This window comes from Nerophis lumbriciformis, linkage group LG28, assembly GCF_033978685.3.
Source record: "Nerophis lumbriciformis linkage group LG28, RoL_Nlum_v2.1, whole genome shotgun sequence".
In the NCBI taxonomy this organism is placed as follows: Eukaryota; Metazoa; Chordata; class Actinopteri; order Syngnathiformes; family Syngnathidae; genus Nerophis; species Nerophis lumbriciformis.
Window position 1 is genome coordinate 35,895,567 of NC_084575.2, and position 8,386 is coordinate 35,903,952.

Sequence of the window (8,386 nt, forward strand, 5' to 3'; positions counted from 1 at the left end):
GAATAATGCTGTATAATAGACTGTATATATATTATTAACATGTGAATAATATAAATACAGTCTATTATACAGCGTTATTTACATGTGATTAATATATATACAGTCTATTATACAGCATTATTCACATGTGAATAATATAAATACAGCATTATTCACATGTGAATAATATAAATAAAGCATTATTCACATGTGATATAATATATTGTATTTATATTATTAACATGTGAAAAATACCTAAGTGTTTATTGTCTATTGTGAGCAAACTGTGGTGCTGAATTTCCCCCAGGGATAAATAAAGTACTTTCTATTCTATTCTAAATTGAGATACTATTTACTTTAATAAAGGCTTAAATTAAGCAAAATGTTATTGCATATTTTAAATGTAGTATTATTCTTTAAAATAAGAAATATGTGCTCCTAAAATTGCAAGTTGTTCTAATGGCAGGATTGTTGTAAGCAGAAATAAGATGATTTCTAAGTATGTAAGAAATACACACCTCAATAATATATAAGTTCACTTTATATTTACAATATGCTGTAGCTGTGGGCCGAAAATTGACCACAGTCCAGACTTTGAACACCCATGCACCGTGTGGACCTCCTTAGTCATGTACTTATTTGCCCTGAAGTAAACGTTATAAATAGGTATATTTTCTGTGTGAGCATGTCCCTGAAAGTTAGGGAATCAATTTTATTCTTCATTTAAAGCAATTATTCTTAATATGAGAAAGGCTCCAGCACCCCCCGCGACCCCGAAAGGGACAAGCGGTAGAAAATGGATGGATGGATGGATTAGTTGGTTTGGTTTGTGGATGTTTTTTCAAACATGAATACAGTTTCAATACGATACATCCCATATTTGACATATTTTCCATTTTTTTACACGTCTAATTATTAAATTTTTTTAAAACTAAAGCGTAAAAAAATAGGGTAAGTTGCAATAATTTCAGCTGAAAATGTAGTGTCTATTACTGTAAATGGAAAAACACTACTGCTGTTTTTTATGGTAAAAAAAGGCAGCTCAGTTGAAAGAATTTTACTGTAAAATGTACATTTGTTTTTTTTTACTGTAAATAAAAAACCCTGCAATTTTACAGTAAAATTTTGGCACCTGAAATGCCAGTTTTTTTTTATTTGTTTTTTTTTACCGCAAATCAACAAGTGTAGATGTTTCTGTGTATTACTGTAAATGCCAAAACGGCACCACAGTTTATTACAGTTAAAAAAAAGTTGTGTTTTTTTCATCTATAGAAAAATGCTGTAAAAATCACAGTCAATTTCACAATTTGACCATGAAATCTATTGCTACCTTTACATTGCACAATTTGACCATGAAATCTATTGCTACTTTTACATTGCACAATTTGATGTATAACTTGCTTTGAAATCATTATTAGTAGTCTTTATTTATATTTAAAAAAATGGTTTCAATGTTTGATCATATATTTTTGCATAATTAGACAATATTTAAGTTAACATCATTTGCCACTACATACATTTTTTTTTCTCCCAAAATAGAAAGGAAGAATACATGTAGTAAGAAAAGTTACAGTACTTTATCGATACATATTATTTCTGTCATGTCTTTGTGATCATGTTTTGTTTTGGTTATGTTCTGTTGGTTTTTGGACGCTTTTAGTTCCTGTTTACGCTCCATTGTTTGGTTACCATGTCAACCCATTAGTTTTCACCTGTTTCACGTTTTGGACTCACGCACCTGTTGTCACTAATGAAGAGACTATTTAAGCCGATAGTTGCCAGGTATTCAGCCTGGCGACATTACCGCTGATACCCTTGCTACCTTATGATACCCCATGATACTTTTGATTACCTCTCATCCTCCCGCATGCTGAGCATCGGCTCCCCACAGGGCTGTGTGCTGAGCCCCCTCCTCTACTGCCTTTACACCCGTGACTGCAGTCCGGCCCACAGTGACAACCTTACCGTCAAGTTCGCCGACGATACCACAGTGGTCGGGCTCATCTCCAGGGGTGACGAGGCTGCCTACAGAGAGGAGGTCCTGAAGCTGACGGCCTGGTCTTCGGAGAACAACCTCGCTCTCAACACCAGCAAGACCAGAGAGATCATCGTCGACTTCAGGAGGAGCAGCACCGACCCTGCCCCCCTCTACATCAACGGCGAGCGTGTAGAGAGGGTCCACACCTTCAGGTACCTTGGAGTCCACATCTCTAATGACTTCTCCTGGACAGTCAACACCACATCAATCATCAAGAAGGCTCAGCAGCGGCTACACTTCCTTAGAGTCCTCGGGAAGTACAACCTGAAGCCTGACCTGCTGCTGACCTTCTACCGCTCGTCCATCGAGAGCCTGCTGACCTACTGTATTACGGTATGGTACGGCAGCTGCACTGCAGCAGACAGGGAGAGGCTGCAAAGAGTGGTCAAGACGGCTCAGAAGATCATCGGCCGCCCTCTCCCCTCTCTGACGGACATCTACACCTCCCGCTGCCTCAACAGAGCCAGTGCCATCATCAAGGACAGCACCCACCCTGGCTCTGACCTGTTCCACCTGCTGCCCTCTGTGAAGCGCTACAGGTGCATTAAAACCAAAACAAACAGGCTAAAGAACAGCTTCTACCCCAGGGCCATAACCATCCTGAACGGACTGCCCCATTGTCCCTCATAACTGCCTTCTCTTCGGTGCAATAACCCATTCCACCAACCACCCTGTTTTTTTTTTGTGTTTTTTTTCATGTATATATTCATTTCACACCATATTCATTGCACTTCTACATTTTTTATATTTTTATATATTTGCACATTGTTTTTCTAGCATGCACACATCGCACTGTATGGAATGGCCTCAATCTCGTTACCTTGCGTAATGACAATAAAGCTGATTCTGATTCTGATTCTTCTTTTGATTACTCCTGATACCAGAGTTTATGCTTCATGCCATGCCATGTAAGTTTTTGTTTTTTCACGTCACAGTAAGTGTGGTTTTGTTCTTAGCCAAGTTTGTTCTCCGCCTTGTTTGTTCTTTTTATAGTGATAAATTCAACATTCCTTCACGCCATGTCCAGTCTGGTTCGCTTGCATTCCGGGAAGCCAAACCCCACCATAGTCCACGTCATGACAATTTCCAGGCGTTACAGGGCCAAATAAAATGAAGTGGTGGGCCACTTCTTGCCCCCGGCCTTGAGTTTGACACCTGAGCTCTGTAGTGTCCCAACTGTAAAAGAAGCAGAATTGTGAGACTGAGGGGGATTCTTTGCAGAATGGCAGAATGATACACCGGCAGAAGGAGGAGTTTGTGTTGGCAATGTTTGGCCAACTCAGATATTACAAAACCAAGGCAAACTTTTGGCCAAAGCCCAATCATACAGAAGTGGGTTGTAGAAAAACCAATGTAACGTATGTCCATAACAAATAAACCACGTGTTTGTTGACCCTGACCACAAACTCAAAGCCAGGACTCAACACAATCTGAGCCTTTGCGACACTGAAGTAGTTAGGCTGGAGGGATCCATAAGCATGAAGGTGATACACACACACACACGCACACACACACACACACACACACACACACACACACACACAAAGCAGCACTAATTACACATCTCCAGGGAGCACAACTGGAGCGTACACTTCAGTCTCATCTTGCTCCAGGCTCTTGAGTCGGCGTGAAGTGCAGCGCCATTCGCTGAATGATTGGATTTGGAGCAGAAAGGTGAGTTTGTCTTGGCTCACTAAGCCCACCTGGGCTGAGACGCACCTTCCAGAAGCAGCTGGTACGTGACGTCCAACACGAGACATGATGCTTACAAAATCAGGTCAGAATAGTTTTGATCATGTGAGCAAAAAGACTTTGTGTCTTGCTCTGTAGGCGTTTGGGGGAGGAGGAGAGGGAAGTGGGTCAACATGCAACCTCTCATTAGTGTCACATGTAAATATGCTAATGAGTCACTCTGATACACATCTTGTCTTAGTGATGGACCTGGAGTGACATGAGCAGAATGGACCCACCTGGATAGAACAAGACTTTTTAACCACGTACTCTAATACTATGTACAAATACTTTTAATACCAATTGATTATTGGTCATGTAGAATTACATGAATGCAGTTTATTTCATTTCATTTATTTATAAAAGTAAGATGATCAGTAACAAAGACAGGCTGAACAAGACGATAAAACAAGTAAGTGACGCGTTGAGTAAAAGTATAAATATGAAGTTGATAGAAAAAAAATAAGTTTTTGCACTTTTAACAGGATTGTGTCTGTCCTGTGGCCTTTCATGGTGGAACCAAGGCGTCTACACTATGGACTGGACTCTCACACTATTATGTTAGATCCACTATGGACTGGACTCTCACAATATTATGTTAGATCCACTATGGACTGGACTCTCACTATTATGTTAGATCCACTATGGACTGGACTCTCACACTATTATGATAGATCCACTATGGACTGGACTCTCACACTATTATGTTAGATCCACTATGGACTGGACTCTCACACTATTATGTTAGATCCACTATGGACTGGACTCTCACTATTATGTTAGATCCACTATGGACTGGACTCTCACACTATTATGTTAGATTCACTATGGACTGGACTCTCACTATTATGTTAGATCCACTATGGACTGGACTCTCACACTATTATGTTAGATCCACTATGGACTGGACTCTCACTATTATGTTAGATCCACTATGGACTGGACTCTCACTATTATGTTAGATCCACTATGGACTGGACTCTTACTATTATGTTAGATCCACTATGGACTGGACTCTCACTATTATGTTAGATCCACTATGGACTGGACTCTCACACTATTATGTTAGATCCACTGTGGACTGGACTCTCACACTATTATGTTAGATCCACTATGGACTGGACTCTCACACTATTATGTTAGATCCACTATGGACTGGACTCTCACTATTATGTTAGATCCACTATGGACTGGACTCTCACTATTATGTTAGATCCACTATGGACTGGACTCTCACTATTATGTTAGATCCACTATGGACTGGACTCTCACACTATTATGTTAGATCCACTATGGACTGGACTCTCACTATTATGTTAGATCCACTATGGACTGGACTCTCACACTATTATGTTAGATCCACCATGGACTGGACTCTCACACTATTATGTTAGATCCACTATGGACTGGACTCTCCTTTGCTAAAACTAGCCGATTTAAATGCAATAGATAGAGATTCAATTGCTACGGCAAACAACAACGGGCTCAGAGGGCACCCTTGACGGACGGGTTCCCCTGCCTGGTGTAAAATACTGGGATTTCATCCCATTGGTGCTTACGGATGCTTTAGGGTGAGAGTATAATAGTGCTATCCAAGATATGGCATTAGACCCAATGCAGAACCTTTTTAAGACTCCTAACAAATAACTCCACTCCACCCTATCAAAGCCTTCTCCGCATGCATGGAAACCACCAGTTCTGGTGTCTTCACGGATGATGGGGAGAAATTCATATCACGGAGGCGTCGCATGTTGGAAAAAGACTGTACATTTTTCATAAACCCTGTTTGGTCTGGTGAAATGATACTTGGCATAGTCGTTTCAAGTTGCAAAGCCACCAGTGCTTATAATCAACATTTAAAAGCATCTTTAAACTTCAAAATAAAACCCATTTGGCACACTTTGATTACAACTGGAAGAAACGTGCATGTATAAATGCAACAAATGCACTTTACACAATGGAAATCCAGAGACTATAGCAGCCAGACTCCAGAGCAGGGCTCCTCAACGAAACTGTTTGGGGGTCACTTTTCCAGAAAGCTAAGGACTGGAGGGTCCAAGTTCTCCCTTCATTATTGTTCTTATTTTGTATATTCCTGAGAGTCAGTGTAGTCTACAGTAGACTTTTGACTTTTGTCTTTTTATTTTGTTAGAGTTACAAAATTCAGAAAAAATGGTCTTGTCCATACAACACAAGCTCCCTCCTGCTGGTTTTAAGAACCTAATTCAAAGCAAAGCTAGTCAAAAATAATCTATATTACAGTGATTTTAGGAACCTATTTCAAGTTTTTTTTAACTGAACTCGCGTTCCGGTTTGGTCATTCCCACCCGTTGAGTTGTCCTGCTCTAGAGACACAAGACGGTCTTTGAGTGCAAACCAAGGCAAACTATGGTCCAAGCTACTGTGGCCTAAACCCATTGTGTTGAAAGGTCACAAAAGAGTTGCTGAAGGACGAGTCAATCAACACAAGTTGGAAAACGTACTGTTCAATTAGTAAGAGGAAAATTTAATCAGACTTCAGGAGCTACATCCGCCGGAGTACAGAGGCATCTCACTCAAGTCAACAACAAAGTCTTTGCATATCGGTTTCCATGCTGTTGTCTCAGGAAATACTCCAGGAACACCTATAGCCTTAACCCTAACCACAACCCCCAGATCATCCTGAGTCACGAGGACTATCGCATTCACGGCAAATACACAAAAACAATTGCAACCATCGCACATTTTTTCACAGACCAGACAAAGGTCTTGGACACAATGGACCACCAGGTTCTGCAGGGCACGCTTTCATGGTATGGCTGCTATGAAAAGTACTTTTTCATTACGAGGCTTCAGCATGGCAGTACTATGGCAACACTTAATAAATGCCAGTGGATGACAATGTTTCTCCTTTCAATGCACAAACTCATAAAAAACACTTCAGATGTTTTACATTGTTATAATTATTATAATCATGTATAATCAAAAATGTTCACTGTGGTGTTCATACAGTATTGCACAGCTGTTACACCACACTCTTTCAAGTATCAAACTGGACAAAAACAATTAGAAAATAAAAAAGTCGATTTTAGACATGAATCTGCAGCGAAGACTCCTTGCTATTTACTGACATCTAGTGGCTGAATGCATGTACTGCACCTGACAGTTTACAATGCGCATGTGACTCCGGCTCTTTCCCGTTGGATCAATACAGGTTTACATTTCCTACAAAGATATGTAGAACAAATTGAACCGCGTCGACATGTACTCACCACCAAACTAAACATTTGATGGTTTTATGTCAGCTCTGATCATGTATTTAGTGGCTGTTAAGTTACTTGTTTGAGGGCGTCCACGCAGAGAGGAAGAATGTTGGGTTGAGGAAAAAAAAGATCAGTATTGTCTTGGTCTTGTTTCAAACGTTTGGAAATAAATAAAATAACTTAAATGAAAAACAAATAAAAGATCAATAATATACCATAAAATAGTTTAATTTATTTTTATTTTTTTTATAAACGATTATAGTTTAGTTTAGTAAAATATTCATATGATGTTTATTGTGACTTGGAGGGACATGATGTAAAAAAATGTCCAGACAAGACAATAAAAAAATTGTTTAAAAATTATTTTTAGAAGTATTTTAATATTGTTTTATCTGCTTTTTTGTTACATCCTGTAAAACATTTACGTCTCTTATTTTTGTTTGTATTTACTGTGAAACCAATAGTTAGGGACTGGTGTGTTGGAGACAAAATTACTATATTTTCCAAAATAAACATAAATATTATTTTAAAAACTATTATAATATATTTTTGTCTGGAATAATTTTACATCCTGTCCCTCTCAGCTACAATAAACCTTCTATAACTATTCTATATTGTTAGCTCAAAAAGGTTCATTGTCGTCTTGTTCATAATACTTTTCAAATGTATTTTAGTCAGACAATATTTTTGCTTCTATGTAAAAAATCCATCGTTTGTCCGAAAATATCGACTAGAAGAAAAATAAAAAGTATATTGTCTATTGTTTATGTAAGTTGTTGAACTCATAAAGTATTCAGGTGATCTAACACGTCTTCATCAATGAGTGTAATATAAATGAGTGTAATATAGATGAGTGTAATATAAATGAGTGTAATATAAATGAGTGTAATGTAAATAAATGAGTGTAATATAAATGAGTGTAATATAAATGAGTGTAATATAGATGAGTGTAATATAAATGAGTGTAATGCAAATAAATGAGTGTAATGTAAATGAGTGTAATATAAATGAGTGTAATATAAATGAGTGTAATGTAAATAAATGAGTGCAATATAAATGAGTGTAATATAAATGAGTGTAATATAAATGAGTGTAATATAAATGAGTGTAATGTAAATGAGTGTAATATAAATGAGTGTAATGTAAATGAGTGTAATATAAATGAGTGTAATGTAAATAAATGAGTGTAATATAAATGAGTGTAATATAGATGAGTGTAATATAAATGAGTGCAATATAAATGAGTGTAATATAGATGAGTGTAATATAAATGAGTGTAATGTAAGTGAGTGTAATATAGATGAGTGTAATATAAATGAGTGTAATGTAAATGAGTGTAATATAGAGGAAACAGCGCCTCGGGCGGTCACAGGCGGTACTGCAGGCGGAAGCTCGC